This window comes from Acinonyx jubatus, chromosome B2 (assembly GCF_027475565.1).
Source record: "Acinonyx jubatus isolate Ajub_Pintada_27869175 chromosome B2, VMU_Ajub_asm_v1.0, whole genome shotgun sequence".
Lineage (NCBI taxonomy): Eukaryota > Metazoa > Chordata > Mammalia > Carnivora > Felidae > Acinonyx > Acinonyx jubatus.
The window spans coordinates 712185-721859 of NC_069385.1; the positions used below are offsets into that span (position 1 = coordinate 712185).

General features: G+C 49.6%; 1 long non-coding RNA gene across 3 annotated transcripts; it reads right to left on the reverse strand.

The window, feature by feature from the left end:
* Positions 1 to 174: 174 nt before the first annotated feature.
* On the reverse strand, positions 175 to 9532 carry LOC113598572 (uncharacterized). Of its 3 annotated transcripts, XR_003419173.2 has the most exons (5): positions 9096 to 9532; positions 8550 to 8714; positions 3821 to 4509; positions 663 to 3385; positions 175 to 434 (listed from the first exon to the last, which is right to left on the reverse strand). It is a non-coding gene; the product is annotated as an uncharacterized LOC113598572 (long non-coding RNA). The 3 variants fall into 3 exon arrangements; XR_008298195.1 differs by having other exon boundaries at positions 8550 to 9532; XR_003419172.2 differs by lacking the exons at positions 8550 to 8714; positions 9096 to 9532 and having other exon boundaries at positions 3821 to 6188.
* Between the last annotated feature and the right edge of the window lie 143 nt (positions 9533 to 9675).

Genomic DNA, 9675 nt, shown 5'->3' on the forward strand with positions numbered 1-9675 from the left:
CGTGAGTTCGAGTTCCGCGTCAGGCTCTGGGCTGATGGCTCGGAGCCTGGAGCCTGTTTCCGATTCTGTGTCTCCCTCTCTCTCTGCCCCTCCCCCGTTCATGCTCTGTCTCTCTCTGTCCCAAAAATAAATAAACGTTGAAAAAAAAAATAAAAAAAAAAAAGAGAGAGAGAGAGAGAGGCACCAGGGTGGCTCAGTTGGTTGAGCACTTGACTGTCAATTTTGGCTCAGGTCATGATCTCACAGTCAGGAGACTGAGCCCCATGTCGGGCTCTGCACTGAGCGTGGAGCCTGCTTGGGATTCTCCCTCTCTCCCCCTCTGCCCCTCCTCTGGTTCTCTCTCTCTCTCTGTCTAAAAGATGAAAATTTTCTTTTCCAGGCACTGGATCAGGGATCCAGTTTCTTCTGTCTTTCTCCTCTCTCCCTAGACTTTTCTGTACATTTGTTTAACTGGGTATAATTTTTTTTTAATTTTTTTTAACGTTTATTTATTTTTCAGACAGAGAGAGACACAGCATGAACGGGAGGGGCAGGGAGAGAGGGAAACACAGAATCGGAAGCAGGCTCCAGGCTCTGAGCCATCAGCCCAGAGCTTGACGCGGGGCTCGAACTCGTGAGATCGTGACCTGAGCTGAAGTCGGACGCTTAACCGACTGAGCCACCCAGGCGCCTGTTTAACTGGGTATAATTTAATCATGTTCTTATCTATGACCAGATGGGTCAAATTCACTCCTCGGGACGGGGGCTGTATCCCCCTTTGCTGAAGCACCCAGCTACATGAAAAGAGTGGATACAACTATAAATCAGGGCTCGTCCAGCAGGAAGCAGGGGTGGGCTTGGAGCAGGCAACCGATAATGTCTGTGATCATACGAGTTTACGAGTGATTATCAGAACATGAAAAACGGTGTCAAACTTAACGGATGGTGAAAATACCCAGTAGTTAGTTTGAATAATCCAAAGGCTGGAAGATAGAAAGGTAGAGGAGAGTTTTCTTTTCACTTATGATGACCCAGGACTAAGAGTTCCATGCTACGCAGCATAAACATGATAGTTGTCACCCAAAGAATCTTCAGGACAGGAGTTCTGAGTTGTGAACCTTGGACACAGAAGAAGTTAGTAATAAGAAGCCTATGTAACCGCTCATGTTATGCAATGTACCTTCCTGGTGAACTTGCAGGATAAATTCATTGTAAAATATACTGCCTCATCACACTGTTTGTAAAATGAGGATTATACCTTCCTCCTAAGGTCAGTGTGTGAATTAAGTGAGGTAATAAATAACCAAGAGCCTATGCCCAGCACTTGACAGCTCTGGAGACCATTACCTGCTTTCGCCATCTGGTTTGACATCTCAGAATCACCTGCAGCTTTTCTCGTTCTCTTCCCTTCTCCCAACCCCCGTACGTGTTCAATTGTTAAATTCCACCGACTCTAATTTTTTGAAGTGACTCAGAGTCAGCGCCGTGGCTCGTCCGGGCCCCCACTTCTCCCGCATCTATCCCAGCGCCCCTTTCTTCCCACGCACTCATTTGTCAGAGGTTCTGTTCCACCACACCCCGCGTCCACTGTGTCCCGGCACCGTGTGAGGTGCGGGGTGTGGAGCAGGGCCCTCACCAGACCCCATGGCACGGGCGACCTGTGAGAAATGAGTGTGCCTCCGGGAAGGCAGCGGCGTCCCCCAGGGCGGACCCGGGAGCACACGCTTCGCCTCACGCACGAGACTGGTGATGTCGCCATCTGGATGTCACCCCCTGGGCCAGGTCCCCTCAGTTTCCTGAGGTTTAATGGAGTCCGGGTGCCTGTAAATCTCTCTGACCCCGGAGTGCTCCTCACTGCTGCCCCCACTTGACCTCCCCTGTCATCAGGCTGCCTTACACGCCCTCCTGTCTCTTGCCCTCCTGTCTTTTCCGTTAGAGCCTCCCTCCCACCACAAAGACCTCTTCCCATCTCTCCTCCCCAAGCCGGATGGAGGCCTCTAGCCACCTCTGCGTGAGCCGGCAGAAGGGGGCAGTCACCCTGGGGCCGCTGGACCGTCCCGCCACATAGTCAGGACCGTAACTTCTGAACCAGTTTCCCACTGTCCTTAGCGAGCCCTAAGGATGAGTCGCAAGAGATGTGACGCGGATGTTTGCTTCAGCCACGAGAGAGATCTGCACCTCACTGATCTGACTTCCTGCCTCTCCAAGCTTCTCACGGCGGGCTAGCGACCTCCCTTTGCGCCTTCACAGAACAGCATCCTCTCCTCCAGATGTATTTTGAGTTCCTTTTGCTTAACAAGGCCTGGCTTGTCCCCACGGAAGAGGCCCTGTGATGTGGAAGGGAGATATATGCAAAGCAACCTCCAAGACTGAAGGAGCCATCAGACCCAAAGGAAAAGGCCATGCCCGGCTTGACAAGAAGTGGTTTGTGGTTCTGTACAGATGGAAGCCTGTCTCTGGGGGGCAGGGGACAAGGAGATCTCCACGACCCTACCTTCCTTGAGACCTGCTTTTCTAGCCCTGGGGGCTGTGTGGACGTGGGGGACCAGCCAGGGGGAGATGGTTGAGAATCTGTGTGTCTCCTAGTCCCCCCCACCCCCAACCCCGCCCCAGGCCCGAGCAGGCAGGTGGGCCCGAGAGTGTGTCCAAGAGTGTGCCAAAGGGTGTGGTTGAACAGGGGGAAGAGCCTGGTCGGGCAGGGAGGGGGGCTGCGTCCCAGAAGGCCACAGGTGGCAAAGCGGTCCTCATGGCTGGTGCGGCTCGTCCAAGATGACGTCAGTCTGACTCACACTCCCCACCCCAGTCCCTCAGCGAAAGCTGCCGGGAGGTACCGCGAGCGGCCCCTCTGACCTTGAACCACTCCAGCTCCTGGCAAAGTGTGCCGTGTGGGTTCACAACTCTTCACGTGTGTGCACCGCTACTGCCCACGGCCCCTGGCTTGCTCCTTCTCGTTAGCTACTTGGAGACGTGAGCCAAGGGACCCCAATCCCCATCTCCACTCGACTCCTGCTGCCCGTTCTTTGTGACTTCGATATCACGCAGATAACTGTCCACTAAGGCAGTCCTCACTGGGGCATGTTCTAGTATGCACAAATTTTAATCGCCACAGTTTAGTTAAACAGCACCGGTCCCCCAATAACGGGGGTCAGATTTCAGTTACCACGCTATGTTGCTATGTTAACTGCGTGACTGCATCGGCTACAAACTTCACAGCCAGTTGTCAGGCCACAGGTCGCTGTGTTAATGACTGACCTGCATCATCAACCTCCCTGCAAAGCCTGTCGGTGACTCGTCACCGCACTTCAGTTATCCAGCGGCTCAGGTCACAACACAGCAACAAAGCAGGTTCTCGCATTGCCTCCTTGTCTCCCGGTGACAGACCCACATGATGTTTTACAACAATGAGCTGTCAAAGGAAAACTGTTTTACGTTAAAATTTCATTTTATACAATTTACCAAAAAAGTTGAAAGTGTTAAAGAAATAAGAAATGAGGATGTTGAAAACAAAATTGGATGTGATTAGAAAATTTGAAATTGACAAGAGCAAAGTGAGCTACGATGAGATCTAAGCCCGCACGAGGTCCCTTAGGAACCACAGGGAGAAAGCCCGATGAGTGAAGAAACATGGTAACGTTGGAACCACATCCTTTAGTTTAAATTGCTCGAGGAACAGAAAAACTTTCTTCTACTCTGGATGGAGGACCAATAACAACAATGATAATGATAATGATAGTAATAAATCCTAATCAGTTTGGCCAGCATTCAGGTCAAGTGTTGATGGTAGTTGCCATGTTGAAAGAAAACTGTGACTACACAGAGAGACTGGTAGACAAGCTCTTACCGCAGTAAAGTCCGGTTTCATCATCTTGGAAGTGCACAAGACTTGATTAGCGCTGAGCTCGATGGTTAAGCTGCGGGCCCAGGCCAGGGCACTGCTGGGAAGCCTGCACCCAGATTCCACGGGTCAGGTAGGGCAGGTGGTCCAGACAAAGGATGCAGATATCTCAAGGAGGTGACATTGGTAAACGACTTCACATTAAAGACACTTAGAGATACTATACAACATTGAAAATGCAAAACAAAACGTTGGGAGGAGCAGGGAAACTTATCAAGGCCCAGAAAAGGGAAGTGATATTATGAGAAGGCAAGCACCATTCAAACCAGTCTTGGTAAAGTCTTTACACAGAAATTAATGACTAATTCCCAGTGTTTCTCATTTTAAAATACAGGGTACTAAATAAATATTAGTTTTACAATTAATAAAATTCTCTATACATTTACAGGTGGCAGTAAGGGAGTTTTAAATGTTTCACCAAAAGTTTTTTTAAGTCATCAGACAATTGTGATTTTTCTCTTTGATTATTATGATCACTTTGCATGGTTTCAGTTTCTGTGCTCATTTTTATGGTCCTGTGCTCTCATGAAAACTAGGATGTCTGTTTTCTGGCTTCTTAATTCCTTGACCCACTCATCGAGTGGCCTTTTCCTGTCGCCCACCTTGGTCACCTACTCCTTGGTTCATCCTGTAGACTTTGTCATTATCAGTGATGTGGGAAAACAAAGACAGAAAGAAATGTAGACAAAATTAAATTTCCTCATAACCTGCAGCCCATTGACAAATTCTTGAGGCAGGCAGAGTAAAACGTTCCTCCAGGAACAACCTACGTCTTAATGTTAATGCTTTGCTAGAGGGAAAAACAACCTTAGCCGGACGACAGCTAGGCCTCTGGTATCTCAGGAGTCCTCTTTAGCATATGAAAGTCCTTCTGGAGGCCTCCCTTTGATTTACCTCCCCCAACTCCAAGGTGTGTAACCAGTCACTCCTCAGGACCCCCGCGCAGCTCTTTCGGCCCACAAGTCCTGTCCCTGTGCTTTAATAACATCACCCTGTTGCACCAAAAACATCTCAAGAGTTCTTTCTTGGTCATTGGCTCTGAACCCCCGCCATCCCTCCAAACCTCACCAATCAATATAAGTATGACCTCTGAAACCTCACGTTCTAGCTGGCTATTCTCGCAGTCATTTCCTGTCCTTAGAGCTCAGCACCTATAGACCCTTACTGAAATCTGTACACCGTTTACTAGCCCATCGTTACAATCACTCGCTCACAAACACAAGTTCCTTTGCCCCTCTTACTCATCTGGTAAAACCCTTGTGAACGAAAAGCATATCCACTTTGGACTAGCCTGAATTCAAGCAGCCACATTTGCCAGAGAACATGGAAAAACCAGACCGACTGGTTTCACTCCTGAGTTCTCCACCACAAAATTCCGGGAGGCGAATCACTTGGCCTCCTAGGAACTTGGCCTCCTTGCTCTCCGCACCTTTCCCCCTACTTCCTATATTCCTCTCCTCTCCTCACTCTCAGGTGACGGCTTCACCTCGTATTTCATTCGGGAAAGGAAAAGTATCAGAGGTTCTTTACCACTCAGTCTCAGAAACCATGTGCGTCTGCAGCCACATTCCGTTTTCTAAGTCGTCACAATGTATGCATTGAGCGTAGTGCTGTCAGGGGCTTACCCGCACCTGTACTGGCTTCTGGCCTTCCCAGAGCTGCCTCCCAGCCTCCCTCCTTCCCTTGCTCTCTGGCCCCGCGACTCCTCCTCTGCTCCTCCTCCTCAGTGTGCAAACTTGCTCAGGTCCCACCTTGAAGACAATACCCCAGCTCCCCAGCTGCCTCCTTTCTCCAGTACTTGTTATAGCCCAACTTCTCATACTAGTCACCTGCTCCCTCCTCAAGGGGCTTCCCACTAGTTTCTGAAGCTGCCGCTCCTTTGAGACACCTCAAAATAATTAAGTGTGCTAACTCCCCCCAGATTGCTAAACGCACTGGACATTTTTCTCTCATCTTATACAACCTCTCATTTGACATAGTTGACCAGTCCTTCTTTTCGAAACACGCTATCCTCTCAATTTATAATACCTGTCACTTAGTTTCCTGCTCCTTTTTTTTTTTTAATTTTTTTTTTTTTTACATTTATTTTTGAGAAACAGTGAGACAAAGCATGAACGGGGGAGGGGCGGAGAGAGTAGGAGACACAGAATCTGAAGCAGGCTTCAGGCTCTGAGCAAGCGGTCAGCACAGAGCCTGATGCGGGGCTCAAACCCACGAACTGTGAGATCATGACCTGAGCCGAAGTCGGACGCTCAACCAACTGAGCCACCCAGGCGCCCCTCCTGCTCCTTTTTTTTTGTTAATGTTTATTTATTTTGAGAGAGAGAGAGAGAGAGAGAGAGAGAGAGAGAGTGTGTGTGTGTGTGTGTGTGTGTGTGTGTGTGTGTGTGGAGCAAGTGGGGGAGGGGCAGAGAGAGGGAGAGAGTCCCAGGGGCTGGGTCCCACGACCCGGAGATCGGAGATCGTGACCTGAGCTGAAATCAAGAGTCAAGGGCTTAACCCACTGAGCCACCCAGGCGCCCCTCTGCACCTTTTCTGCCTTTTTTTTAGCCTAGTACATATTAAGATAGTATTTGGTGAGCAAATGAATAATTCTTTATATTTCTATCACCTAACGTAATTCTTAGTTCATAGTTGCTTTCTGTAAAATATTTGTGAAATAATTGAGTGGACATTATTGTTTTAATCCTACAAATGAGGAAACGGAGGGTCAGAGAGACTAAAAATTTACCCATTATTAATGGCCATGTGGCCATTAAGTGACACAGTTGGTATTGAAACCAAAATCCTCACTTGTACCCCAATGTCTATAGTGGCACTCTCAACAATAGCCAAATTGTGGAAAGAGCCTAAATGTCCATCAACTGACGAATGCATAAAGAAATTGTGGTTTATATACACAATGGAATACTACGTGGCAATGAGAAAGAATAAAATATGGCCCTTTGTAGCAACATGGATGCAACCGGAGAGTGTTATGCTAAGTGAAATAAGCCATACAGAGAAAGACAGATACCATATGTTTTCACTCTTACGTGGATCCTGAGAAACTTAACAGAAACCCATGGGGGAGGGGAAGGAAAAAAAAAAGGGAGGTTAGAGTGGGAGAGAGCCAAAGCGTAAGAGACTCTTAAAAACTGAGAACTGGGGCGCCTGGGTGGCTCAGTCGGTTAAGCGTCCGACTTCAGCTCAGGTCATGATCTCATGGCGTGTGATTTCAAGCCCCGCGTCGGGCTCTGTGCTGACAGCTCAGATTCCCGTTTCAGATTCTGTGTCTCCCTCTCTCTCTGCCCCTCCCCCGTTCAAGCTCTGTCTCTCTCTGTCTCAAAAATAAATAAACATTTAAAAAAAATTAAAAAAAAAACTGAGAACTGAGGGTTGATGGGGGGTGGGAGGGAGGGGAGGGTGGGTGATGGGTATGGAGGAGGGCACCTTTTGGGATGAGCACTGGGTATTGTATGGAAACCAATTTGACAATAAATTTCATATATTGGAAAAAAAAAAAAACAAACCAAAATCCTAATCCTAACTCCTAATCTTTGTTTTTACCATGGCATCATACTGGCGCCCTGTGTATTTCACTCCTGGAATTTGCCTTTACATACCCCATTCTCAAGCCACATTGGAATGGTTGATGTTCCTAAATATGCTTCCTATTCCCCCCCCCCCCCCTCAGTCTTTTTCAGGCTTGAAACCCTGTTTCCATTTCCAATTGTGTATTTCCCTGTAATTGCCCTACCAGTCTCTTAAGATACTTTTCAAATTCTGTGTCAACCTTAAAATCTTAACTTTTGTACTTGCAAGTAAATTATCTGCTGCCTAAACTGCCTTTAATAATATTTATATATTTGTATAATATTTGGCATTGAAACTGCCCACGGACAGGGACTGTAATCCACGGAGTGCACCTTAATACTCTGCCTTACCTTTCATGCTGAAAGGCTGAATCCGTATTTAAAAAAAATTTTTTTTAACATTTATTCATTTTTGAGAATGAGAGAGACCAAGCATGAGTGGGGGAGGGGCAGAGAGAGAGGGAGGCACAGAATCTGAAGCAGGCTCCAGGCCCCTTCGGAGCTGTCAGCACAGGGCCGGAACTCATGGACTGCGAGATCATGACCTGAGCTGAAGTTGGATGCTTAACTGGCTGAGCCACCCAGGCGCCCCTGAATCAGTATTTTTTGGCTTGGAATGAAGAGTTTTAAATTTGTGTCTGATCTAGAGACAGAATACCCAAGGGAAAAGAGTAGACCTGAATAACTGAATGTATAGATATATACATTCAGTTATATTCTGAATATATATATGTATATATGTGGCTATATATATTTATTGTTGAATTCTATCAGGAGAATCTGAGTGAGGGCCTTGATCAGTTAAGAGAATTTGGGAGAAGTTGATTGTCTTTCCCAGTGGACTCAGGCAGGCTGTTTCCTTCAGGGGGTAGGGAAATAGGGAGCTCGTCTGACTGAGGTTGTGAGTAAAAGCAAGGTTTAGCTTAGGAGCCATTTGTGAATCTTCAGCTATTGGTGCCATGTCTTTTCTGATGGGAATGGAAATCAGGAGTGGGTGGGCTGGAGGAGCCATGGGCTAGAAGGAGTGCAAACTTTTGCAAACATAATGAATGAAAGGGAAGCCACATGGTACTCTAAATCCTAGAACCTTTGTCTGTTACCTTGAAAAATCATCCACACTCTCAGCTAATACCGTCTGCTAAGAGGTCAACTTTTCACAAATTTCCGGAACTCTTGTGGTCACAGCTGCCTGCCATGTTCTTTTAAGGTTCAGTTCCAAACGTGTGTGTGAGAAATCCTCGAGGTGACGAGGTGAAGTCTAACAACTAGAATTAATAATAAATTCAGTTCCCATCATGTCGGTGCCTTCTGCGGACGGGCCTCCCACTTTACCCTGCATGCCCTTTGCAAAAACGCTGAAGACCCAGGCCTTCTCCTCACTGTACACAGGAGACAGGGGGACGTGATCGGCCATGTGCAGCGAGCAAGGCTGGGCTGGGAAAGGTCGGGAGGGTCCACAGCCTTTTGGGGGCAGCTGACCAGCCTTAGGGAGCCCCCAAGGCAGCCTTCCAGGCACAGCTTTCCGTGCGTGCCCGGCCCACCTGCCTGTCTGCCTGCCTGCCTAGGGTCTCAGCTGCAGGCTGCTGCACAGAGCACATTCCAACCCAAAATTACACGCACGCAAGTTGAATTTCAGGCACTCTTACACTGTAGGATTTCGACAGGCCCTCCGGTGGCTGCGCGTAAACTTTTCAAAGGAGAGCCGCCCAGGGTGTCATTGGAACGCACGCGCTCCAGGGCAGGTGGCTCAGGAGCCGCGGAGAGCGCGAGGCCGCCGGCAGAGAACAAAGGCAGAGGCGGGCAGGGGCGGTGGCGGAGGACGCAGAGCCAGGAAATGGGCGAGGGCTCCCACAGCCCCCCGAGACACAGCCCACCCGGGCGGTGCCGGGACGAGGGGAGCCCGGGGGGAAGGGGGCGGGGCGCTCGGGATTGAGGGGGAGGGGCGGCCCCCCTGGAGAGAAGGTCCCTCGGGAGAGAGGAGTAGGAGGACGGGGAGCCCCGCGCGGGGAAGGGTGCGGAGGCCGCGGAGGATCCCTTGGGGGGAGGGGAGGGGAGGGGCCCCGGAGGGTCCTTCGGGCGAGGAGGGGGGAAGGGCGGCGGGGACCCCTGTGGGGAGGGGGCGGAGGCCGCGGCGGGTCCCTTGGGGTGGCCGGGGTGGGGTGGGGAGAAGGGGAGGGGGAGGCGGAGACCCCTGAGGGAGGGGGCGGAGGCAGCGTTGGGGCCCCG